Source organism: Lagopus leucura, unplaced genomic scaffold (assembly GCF_019238085.1).
Source record: "Lagopus leucura isolate 7727_CA_CO unplaced genomic scaffold, USGS_WTPT01 Super-Scaffold_100001, whole genome shotgun sequence".
Taxonomy (NCBI): domain Eukaryota; kingdom Metazoa; phylum Chordata; class Aves; order Galliformes; family Phasianidae; genus Lagopus; species Lagopus leucura.
Genome location: NW_024962262.1, coordinates 15,939,460 through 15,947,982, shown reverse-complemented (window position 1 = coordinate 15,947,982; position 8,523 = coordinate 15,939,460). Strand labels below are relative to the sequence as shown.

General features: G+C 38.1%; 1 non-coding gene across 1 annotated transcript; it reads right to left on the bottom strand.

The window, feature by feature from the left end:
* Window positions 1–1,197: 1,197 nt before the first annotated feature.
* On the bottom strand, window positions 1,198–1,275 carry LOC122178443. The gene has a single exon (XR_006178335.1). It is a non-coding gene; the product is annotated as a small nucleolar RNA U2-19 (small nucleolar RNA).
* Window positions 1,276–8,523: the final 7,248 nt, after the last annotated feature.

The window sequence follows — 8,523 nt, the reverse complement described above, 5'->3', positions numbered from 1 at the left end:
AGTATACAGACACTGATCAATAATAATTTTTCTCCAGGATAAAAGGAGTGCAGTTTACTATATGTTTGCACTGTGAGTTTGCACAGTTACCTTCCTTCTAGTCATAGTCTATAAAGAACTAGCATTTTACATGTGATGACTGTGCAGGGAACACAATTCATACCATGTGTGGTATATATGAAGAATTAATTGGCAGAAAGGAGGCATAAGAAGTTTGTGTTTCCGAAGGAAATATATTCAACATTCTGAGTTGTTGAATGATGGCCAGACACAAGAAAATCCAGCAGGTGAGGTTTGCCAGGAATGGTTGCATCTATGGTGAGCAAAGCAGTCTGCTGGAAGACTCAGTGTTGTTTTCAGTTGAAGGGATCCTGTGAAGATGATGGTTAGTATTTCTGTCAGGAAAAGATAGAGATAAGTTGTGTACAGAAGCAGAAGAGCCTTTGGGGTAAGACTGTAAAAGCAATAGGCTTCAAAGTAGTTATTAAGAGAATCAAAACAAGTAGGAAAGAGTATCAAGACAAGATGGTGAGGTGCTAGAACAGGCTGCCCAGAGAGGTTGTGGATGCTCCATCCCTGCAGATGTTCAAAGTCAGTTTGGATGGGGCCCTGGGGCAGCCTGGTCTAGTGCCAGATCTGGAGGTTGGTGGCCCTGCCTGTGGCAGGGAAGTTGGAGCTTGATGGTCGTTGGGTTCCTTTCCAACCCAAGTCATTCCATGATTCTGTGAAGATATGTGGACTGCTTCAAAAGTAATGACTCCTATTTTATTATTTAAAAAAAAAAAAAAAATCAACAACAACAAAAAAACAATTTTTAGAGTCAGTAAGACTGGCATTCAACATTTCTGTAGTAAAAAAACAAAAAAGCTTCTAGTGAAAATAGTTGAAGATAAATCACAGGGTATTGCTTGCACTGAAGCCTCTAAATGTGGACGTTACAATGGAAAATACTTTCTAGGACAAATTAACATATCTGTTATCATGTATTCAGACACCTATAATTGAAACTTTACAACCACACATTTTATTCTGAGCTCCGTTCAAGTGTAGAAGACTTCATCTTTTTTTGCAGTAAGGCAAATACAGACTTATCATTGCTCAGTACATTACATTCACATCCAATCTCCCAAATACAACAGTCTCCATCAGCTCCCTCTCTTCAACATACACACACACGCACACACACACACAGAAACTTCTCAGAACTCTCTGTATATATCTGGGAGATCGTTTTATCTTCTGGTGTTCAGATTTGGCAATTTTTCATCCCAGACTCTCTTCAGTAGAATTGTAGATCTCAGAGGAATACAAATGCAGAACTCAGGAATTTTACAAGTATTTTCAGGTCTATGTCTGCTGGGACACAGGAGACTGACTTGGGAGTTGAATTTTACTTTTTCTGTTAGATATATAAGATTTCCTAAAATATTGTATTCCTTAATTTCAAAGCTTTTCAGTCACAGAATAGAGAATACGGATACTTACATTTTCAATTTTTGAAGAAAGATATGTGGACATTGTATTTCTCCCAAAACCATGAATTCAACATACATAAAGGAAATAAAAAATAAACCTACAAATAAATAAAAAAATAAACCCTACATTATTTTGATTTTTAAAATATTATTTTTTATAAACACATTTCATATATGAAGAGTGCTCTGAAAGTAATGCCTCCTATTTTATGTTGGCCCATCATGTCTGAAGTGTATGTTGGTGGTATCGCAGTAGAGTTTGAACCTTCCCAACATTTTTCCATTACCTGTTCTTGCCGTGCAACAGATGGCAGCAAAGGAGTAGTCTGACAAAATGACATCTGACATGGAAGTGTGGATGAAGCAAAAATATGTCACTGAATTCCTCCATGAGGAAAAAATTGCACCCATACTTGCTGAACACTTATGGACAACTAACAGTGGATCTGAGCACTGTGAGGTGATGGGTAGTGCATTTCAACAGTGACAACAGCAATGTGAAAGACAAACCATGTTTCAGATAACCATACATAGCTGTCACACCGCAAAATGAAGAGCATCTCTACCAGCTCATTAATGTGAATCAGCATATTATGACCAGGAAAATGTGTATGGAGCTGAAAGTCTATTTCAGTGCATTGGAAACAATGATAGCAATGTTACATCATGAAATATGCTCCATGTGGGTTCCACAAATGCTCACACAGGAAGAAAAAGAACACTGTATACAAGTTTGTCAGTTCCACTACCACCCAGAGTTAAAGAAGCAGTTAAAATAGAGGGGCAATGTGTCAGTCCCCTGTTGAATTAAAAGTTCAAGATGCAGACTTCAGCAGGTAAAGGGCTCTGCACTGTCTTTTGGGATAGGAAATGGGTGATTCTTCTGAATTTCCTGAAACGCTGACAAAGCATGATCTCTGACTACATCACAATGCTGACTAAACTGAAGGGTCAGAGTGAAAGAACAAAACAGAGCCAAGGAAGAAGACAACCCTTGCAACATGATAAAGGCTAGTCGCATACCAATTTAAGAACTGCGGAGCACAGTGCTAATCTTGGATGGACTGTCCTACCACACCTACTGTGTAGTCTAGATTTGGTGCCTTCTAACTTTGGTTTATTTGAGCAGATGAGAGATGATCTGTGGGGGCAATATATTCCTACCAGTGTAGTCATCATAGCAGTAGTGGGTCTCTTCTGCTGGTGCAGATATTTATGAGTACAGCATGCAAATGCTGTTTCATCACTGGTGAAAATACATGGCTAATGGTGGTGACTATATTAAAAAATAGTGTTCTGTAGCTGAGAATTTGCTTATCAAGCAGCATTATAGTGTTGTTTGTATCTGTTGTAGTTTCCATGGAAATAAATAACAGCATTACTTTCAGAGCCTCTGCTCAAGTTTCCTTCAAGAGCATCTCTCCATGTCCCCCCAAGAACCTTTCCTTCCCTTTGTTTCCCTCAGAGCCTCTCCTACACCTTTCCAAGTGTCTTATCCTGTCTTCTCCCAAGAGTATCTCATCTGTGTCTCTTGCCCCTAGCAGATGCTGTTCTTGTTTAAACACCTGTGAGCTAGAGCCCACGGGCTCCTCTGCCTGGCAGTAAAACTAACCTCTACACAGGTCACCCTGTGGAGGTGGAAACTGGCAGCATGAAAGAGGAAACTGGTGCAACATGGCTGTCTGCAAGAATGATTCACAGTGAAGGACCACTGTGGGCTATGTGGAAGAACAGTGCAGCAAGCAATCCCAGCACACAGGGCTAAATGAGGCTATGTTGGTTTTGTACAGGGTGGCAGGAGCATCTGTACAGTACAGAAGGATTCTCTTGCTGTCTGACATGCAGTGTATACTGATAGTCTGCTCTAACCAATGTATTGTTTGGAAGCATAAACACCTTATACCTCCTCTATGCTGACTGACTCTTCATGTACACAAACCATGTTTTGAACTACACTCACTGTGAAGAAATCATTAGTTCTGTGTATTACTAACACAGCTTAGTGTATTTTCTGAAACAAATCCATATAATCAATTTAGTCTGTTTTCTGCATGTAATACCCATTAGCAGGCTGACAATATTTAAATGGAGTTTGATTTCTGTTGTTATGATTATTATTTAAAAAAAATAAATAGATTTGTTTCCTGCATGGATCGGTATTCAGAGTTTTAAATTCATTCCCCAGCATAGGTCAGATAAAATTGCACATCATTGTTCGTGTTTGGATGAGCGTGGAAGCAATTCTGTAAAAAATCCCTCTGTGTGCCAATCAGTTTGTGAAAACACTTCTGACTGAAATTTGCTTGTGTGTATGATTCTGCCAGCTAAATTTGATTGCCAGAAGATACTCAAGTTAGTTAAGAGACACAAGCAGAGGTAAAGAAAAATCATCTACAAATGTGAATATTCATGCAATTTGAGTATTCTCTTCCCTGTAATTACAATTAAAAAAAAAAAAAAAAAAAAAAAAAAGTGTACTGCATTTAAAGAGGCTTTTTTTTCTCTCTCTCTTTTTTTTTTTTTTTCAGAGGAGAGAAAACTGGGTAGGCATCACTTATTTTTCTCTGTATGTATATTCACCAATCAGAACTGCTTTATCCAGCATGAGTCTGACTTTAGTGAGAGATGTTTGTTTTTCAGTAACTTCTGCAAATCAATTTACTTAATTAAATTCCTAACATAGCCTATTTGGGTAGGATTCAATCTGAGATTAAGACATCTACATTTAGGGGTTTGTTTCTACTGCCTAAACACAGATATGTATGCAGTTTCGAAGATCAGTCATATCCTGCCTAGACTCTAAAGGGTACTTCAGAAGGGCATCAGTCTCTCCCATAGGTTCTGAGTCATATCTGTCTGCCCTGTGCAGATGTCTTGAGTCCTCCAGAGCTTCTGAAACTGAGCTAAAACCTACATTTAGGCAACTGAAATGAGCCCTTACGACAGAAAGCTGAATTCCTCCAAATATTTTGAGTATCTCCACAAATGAGACTCTGTTGTCTACATATAGATACCCAGTGCCATTTGAAACACTTTAGGACATTTGAAACATCTGCAAAAAGCTGGCAAAACTTACACAGGACCCACAGAACAAACTAAATGGGACACATCATAATGCAGCTGAACCCTGTTCCATTAGCTTTAATGAAATTTTAGAAGTCTACTGTCATGTAGAAACTTGTGAAGATGCACTTAAATTTGGTTAACTGAAATTCAGACTGAATCCTTCCCCTTTTTCATTCCCATATTTGTTTTAAACATCTCAAAGTCACAATTCTGCAATCTGTTCTGTAAATAATATTAATCATAGAATCATAGAATATCCTGTGTTGGAAGGAACCCACATGGATCACTGAGTTCAACTCCTGACTCAACTCAAGGCCACTCTAAATTCAAGCCATATTTCTGAGAGAATTGTCCAAAAGTTTCTTGAACTCTGGCAGCTTGGGTCCCTGACCACTGCCTTGGGGGCCCTGTTCCAGCATCTGACCACACCTGTCAGAGTACAACCTGAAGTTTACCCTGGATTTTGTTTACACCATTTCACATCCACAGAAAAGTTCCCTCAAACATTATATATGTTCATATTGAGACTAATTTTTCTGTATTGAGTAAAGAGTTTATACTTTTGTACAGAATACCAAGACATTAGTATTGAATCTGTGTTCATGGTGAGATAATCTATTCACATCATTCCACAATTTTTTGGAAGTTGTATGTTTTGACCTATTTTCCTGCATTACCTTGCCTTTAGCAGAAGTTACCTGGCAGACTACAAACACCTGCTTGGTGTTTGTACCTTCACTTCCAAGGGGTTTATTCTAGCCCTGAGGTACCAAACAACGTTGAAAGGCAGCTAATGCTTAGCTATTATTAGTTAGCTGGAGGGAACACTCAAGATTTCTGCCAGAGGGATGGCTGGGTTTTGTTTTGTTTTGTTTTAATTGAAATATCCTATATCTGCTTTTGTATGAGAACAATTTAAAGAGCAGAAAAGAATTTAATTAAACTGCCATACAACACAGGGCAGTGATGTACAGTGTTGTTCTCAGACAAGGTTTGAATTTCAGCTTGCTATTGAACTAAACTTATTGAGCATACATGCACATATATTTGCTTATACCACAGTTTCTGTCTAGAATAAGCTAAATAAGTTTCTAGGATGACAGAACAAGGTAAGCATTTGCTCATATTTGCCTTCTCCAAGAAGTATGGGTACTTATTAAAGTCTCTTGGCACTATTTGTTCCAGCCTTAATCTGAGCACAGGCATAACAGAAGATAGCAAACTATAAAATCAGGAATGACAAAAGCGATTCTAGGAACCGCAGCCAGAAAGAGATTAAATTAATGCTGTCTACATGTTTGAGAAGGAAGCCAGCAGTCTTACTTCTGAGTAACAGCATCACATGCCTTTTCTTTCACAGTTCTGTTACATTAGTTGAAATGCATTGTATTTTTATTAACATTACAATTATAGACTCATCATTCCAGACTATGTTCCAGTGGCTGCAGTAATTGGAAAGTTCCTTATGTATATAACATTTACAGTTGGTACTAGTATGGACTTAAAGAAGGAAGCAGAAATAAGTTTGTAGACCTATATATCTCTGTCTAAAACTGCTTTGCTTTTTGATCAAAGTCTCTAGTGCTGGTTTTTCTAATTTTTTTGTGCAGAAGGATCATAAGATGCTCAAATGAGATTTCTGGGCAAGGCACACTTCCAGAATTCATTGATAGCTTTGCAGCCCACTCCATCCCTTGTTAGTTTGTTCAGTGAGTAGGCAATGAAAAATCTCCTCTGCAGAGACAGATGGATTCCACCAGTAGCCTGGAAAATGTGCTCTCTTCCCCCTGGGACTTGCAGAAGATTAATCCCCTCCAAGGCTAGCCTAGCCTTAAATAACATTGGACAAGTAAGAATAGTAAATTCCCTGGTCTGATTTGCCCTAGCCCATGAAATTAAAACCCCTCGGAAAATAACTGTCTAAATGAATAAAATTTGAAATATTAATTTCATTGTCTGCTTATATATCCAGAAGGAGTATATGAAGAGCATATAGTCCTAATTTTTCACAGATATCTTGTCACCATGAAAATGCTATGTTTTCAGAGGAGAAAGAAGACTAAATTTTCATTTTGTCCTCCTAAAAAATAAATTTATATCTTTAAAATGGTGGAAATTTCCTATTGGATCAGACCAATAGTACAACTAATCCAGTACTTTGCTTCAGGAGCAATGAGAAAGGCTATTCAAAGAGGTTGTATAAGCCTGCTCATTTTCTGCAGTTCAACTCTGTTGTATTTCTTCTCTATCTACCAATATTGCACTGGAACTACCTCTACCGTCTTATTATTTTAGGGTCGTATTTTATGTTTTATATGGTGGGTTTGTTTTTTTTTCACTAATAACATCTCTTTCTCAATTGTCTTTGAGAAAATAATGAGTCAAAGGCCTTGAGATGTTTCTTCCTGAGATACTTCCAAGGCACCTACACACTCACCTTCGGAAATGCAGGCAGATCTAATGATTACTTTTGTACTTTCCTATACTGGCAAGACCAAATTCCTTAGCTATCCAGGCTGCCTTGACCTCTGGTGAAAATGTATGACAGGAGTCCAAATTGAGTATGTGGGCTGGTTGTGAAGCCAATTCTTTGTCCAAGAGCTGTTAGATTGTAGCTATTTCTTCCTTTGACTTCTGTCAAGAATAAATTGTGTATCTTGCCTCCTGACTCATTGTCTTGAAGAAGGGGTTTCACTCTCATTTTTCTTCTTCTCCCGCTCCTGATAGATAAACAAAGAATCTGTAACCCAAGATTAAAGACCAGATGCTACAACTGAAAAGAAAGTTTCCTTCAGGTTCAAACAGAGGGGTAGGATATACAACTGTCTCACAGAATAGGTGAGCAAAAACACCAAATAGTATGAATTCACAGGATAAGTAGGCATGCTTTCTTGCTCCCCTTCTCCCAGATCCCCAGCAAAGCCATACCTGAGCATAACTTTGCTTTGTATCTGTTACTCTGCAAAGTGAGGACAAACAAAGAATACCTAGTTTCCATTTGGCCTTTCTTCAGCCAAAGGGATGAGAAAAGAATTTCTGGGTTTCTTGAATGAAGTTAAAAAACATCGACTCAGCTTGCATCTTCTCATTGCATTCTAGTTCTATGAGCACAGATGATCTTTTTCTTCAGCAGCATACAGAATGCCTCACCAGTACAGATAAAATTTTCCCAGCTGGCACACACATTTCTGTAAATGATGCCAGCGTACCTCAATTAGCCAAACAAGCACATCATCATCCTGCATGAAATTAAGTAAGCCCAGATAAAAACATTCTAAAACTTTTTAAAATACACAGCATAGGAATACTGAGAGGAACAGAGTTCCTCTGTTCTTACTGGTACAAATTTAACCATGCTCTGACATAATATATATGTATTCTAAAAGCACATGCAAAGGTGCTTTTTGAAAACATAAGTGTGCAATGGAGGTAGACAGGATGAGTCAATAAAAAGACCAAGTCTCAGTGCATGATACTGGATAAAAAGCAATATACAGATTGAAGAAATACGAAGAAATCTTGAAATACGATTCAAGAGGTAGGTGGGGTAAGGTGAGAAATAATTTAACTCAGCAAAGCAGGGAAGCACCAAAAAATGTGTTTACGGGTCATGGCATTGCAAAGCAATAGATGAGAAAAATGAAAATAATTATAATTGTATGTAAGTGAGGCAACACTGCATTTGTCAAGGGTAGAGAGAATGTTATTCATGCTGAAACAAGTGACAATCTAAATGAGTTTTAGATTTATTGGAAGTATGAGAAAGCCTTGCAAGTTTTGGACCTAGTCAGGATCTTAGCAATGCAATTAGAAGTGAACAATCTGTCACTTCTTAGAATTTCAGTGAGACTGTCATGGCATAGGGGCTGCCTGGAGACCATAGAAAAACATTCTGTTGTGCTTACAGACAGCTGAACAGCCAGAGTACTCTCATTGACTAAGGTCGTAGAAGAGTGACAAAGAAGCAGAAGACATCAAGAAA